Genomic DNA, 12,360 nt, shown 5'->3' on the forward strand with positions numbered 1-12,360 from the left:
TAATTTTTTTACTTACCTAAAACTCTATGCGGTTAGTACATTATTATTATATTTATATCACAGATGAAGTTTCTGAGGCCTAAAAAATTCTAAATAATGTTTTCTAACCTTAGCTAAAAAAGCATCTATCTTTGGACTCAGAGATCTGATTCTTAAGATGATTTTTGAAAGATTTATTTATTCATTTGAAAGTCAGAGTTATAGAGAGGGAGAGAGAAGTCTTCCAACTACTGGTTTATTCCCCAAATGGCCACAACAGCCAGAGGCGGGCCAGGCCAAAGCCAGGAGTCAGGAGTTCGTTTCAGATCTTCCATGTTGGTGCAGGGACCCAAAAACACGTGGGCCATCTGCTGCTGCTTTCCCAAGAGCATTAGCAAGGAGATGGATCAGAAGTGGAGTGGCCAGGACTCGAACTGACGCCCATATGGGATGATGTAGATTGGAGCCTAACCAGGTATACCACAGCACTGGCCCCAATTTTTTTTTTTCCTCCAATGCTGTGCACAAGATCTGGATTCACAAGCTTGGCCCTTGTCCCAGGCTCCAACAGCTGGCTTATGTATGAGCCATGTTTCTATAATGGTAGAATAAGAACAATAACATGTATATATTAGAGCAGTTATTCCCTAATTGAATCAGAACCACTTGGAGGGCCTGCCAGTTAAAGCACAGACTAGTAGGCCCCATCCCCAAAGCTGTTCTGCAGGTCTGGGGTAGGACCTGACGATATGCATTTCTGACAAGTTCCAGGGTTATTCTGATGCTACTGGTCTAGAGACCATACTTTGAGACTCGCTGGCTTAGGATCTGTTAAGTATCACTCCTACTAAGAGTTTGTTTTATTTATCCAAAGAATTCTGATCACAATTTAGATTATAAACTGTTTATATTTGTATATGCACATGAGGGTACTTTAATAAGTTTGTAGAAAAATGAAGAGCTAAGTTGATTTTTGGTGCAAAAATATTTTGAAATCCATGCAGCTTCCTTCCTTCCTTCCTTCCTTCCTTCCTTCCTTCCTTCCTTCCTTCCTTCCTTCCTTCCTTCCTTCCTTCCTTCCTTCCTTCCTTCCTTCCTTCCTTCCTTCCTTCCTTCCTTCCTTCCTTCCTTCCTTCCTTCCTTCCTTCCTTCCTTCCTTCCTTCCTTCCTTCCTTCCTTCCTTCCTTCCTTCCTTCCTTCCTTCCTTCCTTCCTTCCTTCCTTCCTTCCTTCCTTCCTTCCTTCCTTCCTTTGACAGGCAGAGTTAGACAATGAGAGAGAGAGACAGAGAGAAAGGTCTTCCCTCAAGTGGCCGCTACAGCCGGCGCGCTGCACTGATCCAAAGCCGGGAGCCAGGTGCTTCTCCTGGTCTCCCATGCAGGTGCAGGGCCCAAACACTTGGGCCATCCTCCACTGCCTTCCTGGGCCACAGCAGAGAGCTGGACTGGAAGAGGAGCAACTGGGACAGAATCCGGCACCCCGACAGGGACTAGAACCTGGGGTGCCGGCGCCACAGGCGGAGGATTAGCCTAGTGAATTGTGGCGCCGGCCAACCATGAAGGTTTTTAACAATACACATTGTCCATGAACTTTTTGAAGTACTCTCTATATACATATTGGGTGTAGATACATACATATATATATTTGAGCTATTTTCTGTGGATGTAGGTTTGTTTGTTATGTTGTTTTTAACTGTCTCAGACTTTCTCCAAATGAACTCTTTTCTGAGTTGTGCTCTAATGTTGAAATTATGAGTAACATTTGACATGAAAATTATTTGGGTAATAATTTGGAATAAGGTTAGTGTTTATAGTTATCATTCTTGATAATACAATGAACCTAAATTTAAAAACTTAAGAAAATAATGTCTGAGGATGCCCACCCAAACCCACACTGTGCTTTCTCAGGACCGCGGTCTACCGGTGTCTCTGTATCATAAAGTCCAAGGTGAAATATCACTGTCATGGAAACAGAACAAAGAAAGCTGAAGCGACAGGAATGTGTGTTGATTTCTTCCTTTCCTTTTCTCTGGTTTCCCCTGGAGACATCAGCAGAATGGTGGAGAAGGAGCCGCTTGGTTTCCTTCTCTCCCACCAAAAGTAATCACACAATTTTCTCAAGCTGGGAGGAGTTTCCACATTTGGGTCATAGACCAGACTCTCCAACAGAAAAGGAAGTCCAGGAAGGACAATATAAAATAAGCTGTTATCAGGAAACTTCCACATGCCTGGTGCTGTGCTAAATGATAACTTAGATAAGTCACCAGAAAATTATAATACTTACATAAACAATAGGATGATACAATGTATTTCTATGGTAATTTCTGCCTATGAGTCTCATGATTCAATATAGAATTTCCTTTTGTTTGACCCTACGTGCATCTTTCTCAAGTTTCGAAAGAGAATCTCGGATCTGGTGCTGGGGCATAGTAGGGTAAGCCTCTGCCTGCAGCACACCATAAGGGCATCAGTTCGAGTTCCTGCTGCTCCACCTGTGATCCAGCTCTCTGCTATGGCCTGGGGAAGCAGTGGAAGATGGCCAAAGTGCTTAGGGCCCTGCACCCACGTGGGAGACCCAGAAGAAGCCTCTGGCTCCTGGCTGTGGATAAGCCCAGCTCTGGCTGTTGTGGCCATTTGGGGAGTGAACCAGTGGATGGAAAACCTCTCTGTCTCTCCCTCCCTCTGACTGTAACTCTGCTTCTGAAATGAATAAATAAATCTTTTTATTATTATTATTTATTTGAAAGAGTTACACAGAGAGAGAGAAAGAGAGGCAGAGAGAGAGAGGTCTTTCATCTGCTGGTTCACTCCCCAGTTGGCCACAACAGCTGGAGCTGTGCCGATCTGAAGCCAGGAGCTTCTTCCTGGTCTCACACACAGATACAGGAGCTCAAGGACTTGGGCCATCTTGTACTGCTTTCCCAGGCCGCAGCAGAGAGTTGGATCAGAAGTGGAGCAGCTGGTACTCAAACTGGTGTCCGTATAGGAAGCCAGCTCTGCAGGCAGAGGCTTTACCTGCTATACCACAGCGCCGGCCCCATAAATACATCTTAAAAAAAATAAGAGAGAGAGAGAAAGAAGTTACTCAAAAAATAGAGAATCTCTTACCCCAGCAGGTTGAAGACAAATAAATTATTTGTTCATTTTTAATTTTTATTTATTCATTTTTGAGAGGCAGAGAGATAAATGGTGGGGGGGAGTGAGTGAGCTAGTGCACTCACATCTGCAGGTTTACTCCCCAAATGTTTTGTTTCTGGGACTGGGCTGAGGCCTAAACCAGGAGCTGGGAACTTATGCAAGTCTCCAGCATGGGTTACAGGAACCGATCGCTGCTGACTCTCACAGTCTGAATGAGCAGGAAGCTGGAGTCAGCAGTCAGAGCCGGTATCAAACACAGGCATTTTGACTTTGGACAGAGACATCTTAGCTAGCACCCAAGCTGCTATGGTAAACTCCTGCCCTGGACCTTTCATTTCCCCAAGCAATCCATTCACTTTTGTTTCTTTGTAGCCTTTACCTTTTTCTTACTAAAGGTCCTGAATATTTTACATTTTTAAACATGCAAATAAACAACAGCTGCTATTCATAATCTTAAAATGTGGTAAGTGGATATTCAGCCAAGTAGACATAAGAATCTGCAGACTGATATTGTTTGCCCTTGGAGGCAGTTGTCCTTATTGAGAGAAGATGAAACTGACTGTTGAGATTCAGTGGTTAGTCCCTGGCCGCCAAAGTTTTCAGAATTAGGTCAGGGACCAGAAATGTCTGATGCTCAGCTTTTTACTGCGAAAAGAATTAGTGAGAACATGCTAACCCTCAGGGAGACGTATGCACTCTTTGACAATGGGATCCACTTACCAGCTAGTATTCCTTCTTTATTTATAATCATGGAAACCATTTAGCTATTTGGGCCTTCTGATACTTTATTTTTCCAATGCCATATGGTCTTTGTTTAGCTTCATTCTCTTATAGGGCATTGGTTTGAAATAGCTTGAGAAGGGGATTCCATGTCTTGTAGCTATCTTCTTTAGAATTGCCTTTTCATTTCTTCCAGTAATTTTTGGCAGAATACATTAATCAAACAAGTCTCATTTATTTCCTCCTCTTATTTCTCTTTCCACATGACTTTTTTTTTGTCTACTTCTTGCAAAAGAGCCAAATAAAAGTCTCACAAGAATATAATTTGGACCAATTAAAATAATAAAAGTGTTAGGACAATATGGTATTTATTTCTAGGCTTTCTGTACTAAAAATAATAGTACTTTGTATTTGTGTTGCAACTCAAGGCACTGTTACAGATGCTTATCTTCTGTTATTCTCAGGAGGGAGAAACAGTTATTATAATCCCTGTTTTATAGGTAGAGAATGAAAAATATGCCCAAAATTTCAAAGGTAGTGAGTGGCAGCGGTAAGACAAAACTTTGGGTTTCTTGATGGGCATCCTAGTATTCTTTCAGTAGTTGTTGTTGCTGTAATTGCAAGAACATGCTTTTCTAACATCATATTAGACATTTAAAAGAAGCATTGCTTATAACATTAGCTATAAATTATGATTTATTCTTTGCATAAGCTTTACATAAATTTCAAATGGATTTTGGTGTTAATCCTTGGTGTGTTTAGAAAATTGCAGATGACATAGAATTCTGTACAGTGGGAGACTTTGGCACAGTGGTGGGCCCACCTTGGCAGATATATTGGACAACCACTGGAGTTTCATCCTCACTCCTTCTTTTGAATAATTAAATATTCATATGGAGAAATCCAAAGCTCATATGCATCTTCCCAGGGATTGGCAGCCAATTTATTTTTATTTATTTTTCTTATTTGACAGATAGAGTTAGCCAGTGAGAGAGAGAGAGACAGAAAGATCTTCCCTCTGTTGGTTCACCCCCCAAATGGCTACTACGGCCGGCACTGCACCGATCCGAGGCCAGGAGCCAGGTGCCTCCTCCTGGTCTCCCATGTGGGTGCAGGGCCCAAGGACTTGGGCCATCCTCCACTGCCTTCCCGGGCCACAGCAGAGAGCCGGACTGGAAGAGGAGCAGCCAGGACTAGAACCCAGCACCACAGGTGGAAGATTAGCCAAGTGGGCCACCGCGCCATCCCCCATGCAGCCAACTTTTAAAAGCGCAAAGTTATGTGCAAAGTCTGAACCTGCTATACCATGGGACATCCATGGTTATATTCGAAGTGTGGAAAAGGGCAGCCCAAGTCCATAACTCTTATTTATCATCATGTCCTCCCACAAGGCCTGTGAATTTTAACGTTTACTCCTTTGGTATATGACATCTACTGCTACCTCCAAGAAAACAAATCTTGCCCACTAAGGATGATGGGTAAAAATAATAGATAAGACTTTAGCCTCAGCTTTTGACATTAGATTCCATCTTCTGGGTGGGCTCCGGGCGTGAGGAGGTTGAATCAAATGAGATCAGCAGTCAGGAGGCCTGTGTAGCTGAGCAGCAGTGTGAGCTCACTGCGGGGCTGGAAGTTTTGAAAGCTGGAGGGAAAACAAAAGGCAAGAGAAAGTCACAAACTCTGGCACTTTAGCTCACCCTGTGTTAGTCACGGGAGCTCAAACTGTGAGACGGGAAATGAATCCAAAAGAAGCTAGTATGAAGAGTTAAAAAATTCTTTTTGAGACAGACAGGCATTGAAAGAAGCACTCTTATCTCCTGATTACTCCCCAAGTGCCTCCAAGGGCTGGGGTCAAGTCAAACTGGGAGCTGGGACCTTGTCCAGGACTCCATGTGGGTAGCAGGGACCCAATTTCTTTAGCTATCACCACTGCCTACCAAGGTGCGCATTATTAGCAGGATGCTGCAGTTGGGAGCCAGAGCTGGGTATTTTTTTTTAAATAACTTTTTATTTATCCTTTTATTTTTATTTGAGAGAGCTACACAGAGAGGGAGAGACAGAGAGGTCTTTCATCCACTGTTTTACTCCCCAAATGGCTGAAACAGCCAATGCTGGACCAGGCCAAAGTCAGGAGCCAAGTGCTTCTTATGGGTCTCCCACACTGGTGCAGGGGCCCAAGGACTTGGGCCATCTTCTACTGCTTTCCCAGGCCATAGCAGAGAGCTTAATGGCAAGTGGGGCAGTGGGGACTCCAGCCAGAGCCCGTATGGGATGCTGGTGCTGCAGGTGGAGGCTTAACCTACTATGCGACAGCGCTGGCCTCCAGAGCTGGATATTAAACTCAAGTACTCTGATATTGATGCCAGCATCCTAACTGGTGTCTTAACACCAGTTAACACTAGGCTAAATGCCACCCCAGGAGAATTTTTTTTATCCTAACAGAAGCTGGTAGATTGTAACTGATTTTATTTTGAAACAAGTATAGTCTGTAAGTCTTTGTTATTATAGTATCTAAGAAAGTTAAATAATAAATGATGAAATGTAAGATAATATACATGGAAATGCTATTTATAATAGAATGGATAATTATAAATCTTGATAAAATAGAATCCCATCCTCTTCCCCCCTAAGCATTGTCTGCTTCACCTATAGAGTGTAACTGCTTTAAGTTCATTCAATTTGATTCATTTCAAGCATTTTGGCATGTTCTTCTTCTTTTTTTTTTTTTTTTTAAGAATTATTTATTTATTTGCAAGGCAGAGTTACAGAGAGGCAGAGAGAAGTCTTCCAGCTGCTGGTTCACTCCCCAAATGGCCACAATGGCCGGAGCTGTGCCGATCAGGAGTCAGGAGCCTGGAGCTTCTTCCAAGTCTCCCACGCTGGTGCAGGGGCCCAAGGACTTGGGCCATCTTCTATTGCTTTCCCAGGCCATAGCAGAGAGCTGGATGGGAAGTGGAGCAGCCAGAACTCGAACCAGCACCCGTATGGGATCCTGGCACTTCAGGCGGCAGCTTCACCCACTACACCACAAAGCCAGCCCTGGCATGCTCATTGTCCAGACGTGGAAGAATCTCATAAAGCAGTTTACAAAAAATTATCATAATTGAAAGATTAAAAGTGACCTCTTCCAGAAAGATACAATGTACAGGGGCAACTTTTTTTGGTTTTCTCTAAATTTGTAAAGAAAATATTTTCAGGGGCCGGTGCTGTGGAGCACTAGGTTAATCCTCTTCCTGTGGCACCAGCATCCCATATGGGTGCCGGCTTGAGTCCTGGCTGCTCCTCTTCCAATCCAGCTCTGCTGTGGCCTGGGAAAGCAGTAGAGGATGGCCCAAGTCCTTGGGCCCCTGTGCTCATATGGGGTACCAGGGAGAGGCTCCTGGCTCCTGGCTTCGGATTGGCACAGCTCTGGTCGTTGAGGCCATTTGGGAAGTGAACCAGCAGACAGAAGACCTTTCTGTCTGTCTCTCCCTCTCACTGTCTGTAACTCTACCTCTCAAATAAATAAAATCTTTAAAAAATTTTTTCAGTTTTGATTAACATTTACTGTTTACATTTAAAATGTATAAAAAAAGAATAAAACACATGCAGCCAATAAGCAGAAGAAAAGATGTTCAACATTTTCAGTCATCAAGAAAATACCAATGTAAATGATAGGATATCATTACTCACCCACTAAAATGGTGAAAACTCACAAAATTGATATTACCAAAGGTTGGTGAGGATGTGGAGCAACTGGAATGTTCATACAAGTATATTTGTCATGTGTCCTAGAAAATTTTACTACAAGGCTTATATGTAATGTTCTTACCAGAAGCCCAAAATATCATCAATAGATTAATGGGTAAAAAATTTTAGGATTTCTTTATTTAATGGAATACTACTCAGCAAGAATTAACTACTGAAAAGTACAGAAATGGATGGATCTCCAAAACATGCTAGACTAAAATAGCTCGACACAAAAGAGTACCTATTGTACCATTCCATTTAGCTGAAGTAAGAGGTACAGTCAAAACTAACCTACACTGGAAAAAAAGCAGATGAGTGGTTTCTGGGGGCTGGCAGTAGGGATCATGAGAATGACTGTAAAAAGGCCCAGGGAATTTCTTGAGGTGATGGAAATACTGTATATCTTGAGTTAGGTAGAGAGTGTCTGGGTATGCGTATTTATAAAAATTCATCAATATACAGAAAATAGGGCATATTGTATAAAGATTATACATCAATCAGTTTAAAATAAAATATTGATGTATTCACTAAGATTTACATATTAAATTACTTCACAAGATGATTCCTTCATGGAGTATCCAAATTGGTCTCAACTGGTACCCAGTAGGTACCAATAAATTAGGTAATGTTTTTAAAGCGTAATGAAAGGCAGGCCACTAATGTTGGGGTAGCTATGCTAACAGTCGCTGTGAGGTGATTCTGGCAAGCACTGGTTAAGGGTAAAGGCTGGAGTTAAGCTATGAGGGTTTGGGTTTAACTCACCATCAGCTGACTGAGTGACTTTGGGAAGTTAATTAACTTCTCTAAGCATCAGTTTTCTCATGTGTAAACTAGGGATAACAATGACCTCTATGTTACAGTGTGTGCAAAGATTAAAAGAGGCAACATATGAACCTAGGTATAGCAAATATTTCATCAATATTAGCTATTATTTCTGGTTTCACCTATTTCAGGAACGCAGAGATCCAGAGGAGGAAGAACCCAGGTGGTGGTTGGTCTATATAGACCTACATCTGTTTATTCCATGGTTTCTTTATTTTCCTTTGTACCGTATGTAAGGCTTTGTTGAAAGGGCTGTTGTCTTCTATTCTAAGAGAAAAGACAGGACTGGGGTCATGGGGCTGAACCTGTGAGACTGCATTAAAGAGAAAGCACAAGGCTGAATGTTGCAGCAATCTCCCCTCATACCCATGGTTTTGAAAAGGAGATGATTTAATGGTAGGCAGCGTCTCTCCAACCATTTAGCTTTCTGTCCTCATCATGGCAGGGGTTGCTGGGCTGCACCAGGCACAGGTGGAAATAAAGCACCACAGAATGGGACTGCAAGTCAGTAGGATCCATGCATCATCTTGCACTCTGGTTGCTTCAGACTCTAGCATTGTATTTAACCTCAAGTTATCCAATATTTAAAATCTATCAACATAATTAATAGAGAATAGTGTAAGTTTGAAGATAGTGTTGTTGCTGCTGACTTAAAAACTGGAACCTTCCTCTATTTTATTTACTTTTTATTCAAATATTTATAAATTCTGTTAGGATTTCTGAAATGAAAGCAAGTAAGTAGATTTGAAAAATTTTTTCTGTGAAAACATCCTGGATGATTCATTTACTCAGAAATAATTTCCCAGTAGCTCAGACACTTGTGGGGTGTATGTGTGTATTAGGCATTTTAGGGAGTTATTTGGCAGAGTTTTAAGACTCTGGGATATGAAAACTGATCATTTTCTTTGCTTTGAAAATTCTGTCAGGAGTCCTATTCTTGAAGTCTTAAAATGAATGTATAATCACCTTGTAAGCCATTGTGCACGTTGGTTTACTAGGGAGAAAGGGCAGGAAACCAACTTTGTTTGAATGGAATGAGTTTTCACAATTGAATCCATTTTTGGACGTGTGCTTCGTGAATCCCTAAGATGGTCGTATTCCCAAGGCGACGTGGAAGAGCAGAGCGGATGTTGCAACACATCACCCATGGGAATGGAAGTGGAAGTTAGTGTAAAATTGAAGACATCTGTGGGAGCAGTGAGCCGCTCAATGCCTAGTGCCCTAAATCAAATGAAACCCCCAGATCTTTCTTGGCAAATTCTCATCTGATCTACAGCTCACTGGTGAAATGATGATATGAAAGAGAAGGCTCAAGCTACTTTGGATTAAACAAACATCAGAAACTGATTAAGATTTTCTCACTTCTTTAAGAACAGATTTTTCGGGGCCAGTGTTGTGGTATAGCAGGTTAAGCTGCCTCCTGCGATGCCAACATGCCATATGGGTACTGGGTCATGTTCCGGCTGCTCCATTTCTGATCCAGCTGCCTAGTAATGGCCTGGGAAAAGCAGTAGAGCATGACCCAACTACTTGGGTCCCTGCCACCCACGTGGGAGACCTGGAAGATATTGCTGGCTTCAGACTGGCCCAGTCCCAGCTCTTGGAGCTATCTGGAGAGTGAACTAGCAGATAGAAGATCTCTCTCTCTGTCCTTCTCCCTCTCTCTGTAACTCTGACTTTCAAATATAAAAAAAAAAATCTTTAAAAAGAAAGATTTTTCACATAAAAATATCTGGTTGGTGACTGAGGTAATATGTATAAATTTAGTTTCTCTTTTTCACAGCATGATTGTTGAGACATAAAAAATTTGAATGATTTGAATGTTATTGGTAAGGAAAAAGCTAAACAGAAAAACTGATTATTTGATGAAATCGCCTACTATGAGAAAAACCGTAAGGAGAGGTCTCTGAACATTTAGCAGAAGAACTTTGACCCATAATCAGGAGCTTCTACAGATAATTGTAGTTCTGCTACTAATGTGCATGAACAAATTGTGTCAACCTGTGAATGGGTTCCTATTTTTGAAAATAAGAGGAAGGGGGCTGATGTTGTGGTGCAACGAGTTAAGCTGCTGTCTGCAACACTGGCATCCTATGTAAGCGCTGACTGGTCCATGTCTCAGCTGCTCCGCTTCTGATCCAGCTCCCTGCTAAAGTGTCTGGGAAAGCAGCACAAAATAGTTTAGAGTACTCAGGCCCCTGCCACCCACATGAGAGACGTGGATGAAGCTCCTGGCTTCCGCCTGGCCCAGCCCCAGCTGTTGTGGCCATCTGCGGAGTGAACCAGTGGATGGAAGACCTTGCTCTGTTTTTCCCTTTCTCTCTAACTTTGCCTTTCAAATAAATAAATAAATCTTTTAAAAAAATAAGTGGGAGAGGGTTGGACTTCATGGTCTCAAACTCTGTGATTCTGCCCTATCTAAACATGGATGACATTGTTCAAGGTGTCTACGTATATAAAGAGCAGCAGGATGTCTGCATAACTATAGTGCAGTTTCACAACCTTTTCATTAATTACATGATATTTTAAAAATATAACTATAAAGGAGGGCAGGCCTTTAGTCTAGCGACTACAGTGCAGGTTAAAAATGTCTCTATCCCATATTAGAGTGTCTGGGTTTGATACCTGGCTCCAGCTCCTGACTCTAGCTTCTTGCTAATGCACGTCCTAGAAGTTGGCAGTCACTGTTCAAGTGATTGGGTTTCTGCCGCCCAGGTGGGAGACGTGGATTGAGTTCCTGGCTGTAGTCCCAGCTATTGGAGGCAGCTGGGGAGTGAACCAGTGCAGAGGAGCTTTCTCCATCTGTGACTGTCTCTCTCTCAAATAAATAAATAAAAACTTGAGGCCGGCGCCGCGGCTCACTAGGCTAATCCTCCACCTTGCAGCGCCAGCACACCGGGTTCTAGTCCCTGTCGGGGCGCCGGATTCTGTCCCGGTTGCCCCTCTTCCAGGCCAGCTCTCTGCTGTGGCCAGGGAGTGCAGTGGAGGATGGCCCAAGTGCTTGGGCCCTGCACCCCATGGGAGACCAGGAGAAGCACCTGGCTCCTGCCATCGGATCAGCGCGGTGCGCCGGCCGCAGCGCGGCAGCCATTGGAGGGTGAACCAACGCAAAGGAAGACCTTTCTCTCGGTCTCTCTCTCTCACTGTCCACTCTGCCTGTCAAAAAAAATAAAAATAAAAAAATAAAAACTTGAAAATGTATCTGTGAGGAGCAAACCAGTAGTTAACACTGTTATATAAACTGGTAGGTAAAGATGTTCTGTCTCTGAACTTCTGCTTAAACTACGCATATAGGAATTTTTAATTTAAGGCAAGAACCCACCATGACTGTCTTCCCAGCTGAACTACGGGAACCTCTTTAGAAATTCACACATAACAGGCACTTCCTCGTTGGCTGCTTCTGTTACTGCCCAGCTTGAACTTGCACTTGTTTTGCAGGCCATCAGCAATCCACCCCAGCAGCGTTTCAGAAGATGGGGAGCAATTGTGTGACTGGGAACAGACTTAGCAAACTGGAGAAAACCAAACCCGAAACTGACACTCAGAAAAGATCCAAACCAGTTGGATTTATACCACACAATCCTGAAGAGGCTCAAAATTGGTGGCATCAGGGAGACAGGAGTGAAGGTGGAGCCAGAGGCTGAAGAGGATTGGTAAGAAGCAGGTAGACCCCTAGGTCACCCTGTGCACTCCACACTACCACGGGGTGACCCCACTGCCACTATAGTGGGAATGTGAATGCTTGTGCTCTGAAGATTGAAGAACAGTCTGTGAACTGGAAGAAGCCAGGCACAGTGAGAGTGTGGATACCATATCTGAAAGAAGGGGATTCAATGACCGTACTCATTGATTGCTGAAATCCCCTAAGTCTCTTCTCCCACTCAGCTCCTAAGATATGGCAGTCAAACAAGTAAGGAAAAAAAAAAGACAACACAGCTCAAGGGAATGACAAAGGGGCTCCCCAGAATGATGGT

The 12,360-nt window shown here is 43.0% G+C and overlaps 1 long non-coding RNA gene across 1 annotated transcript in view; it reads left to right on the top strand.

Moving 5' to 3' along the window:
* LOC138845369 (uncharacterized) overlaps positions 1-12,360 on the top strand; it is a 127,846-nt gene that overhangs the window by 24,826 nt on the left and 90,660 nt on the right. Inside the window, exon 3 of the long non-coding RNA XR_011382416.1 lies at positions 11,825-12,039. This is a non-coding gene — a long non-coding RNA (uncharacterized lncRNA). The remainder of the gene's footprint in view (positions 1-11,824; positions 12,040-12,360) is intronic.

This window comes from Oryctolagus cuniculus, chromosome 15, assembly GCF_964237555.1.
Source record: "Oryctolagus cuniculus chromosome 15, mOryCun1.1, whole genome shotgun sequence".
Classification (NCBI taxonomy): Eukaryota; Metazoa; Chordata; class Mammalia; order Lagomorpha; family Leporidae; genus Oryctolagus; species Oryctolagus cuniculus.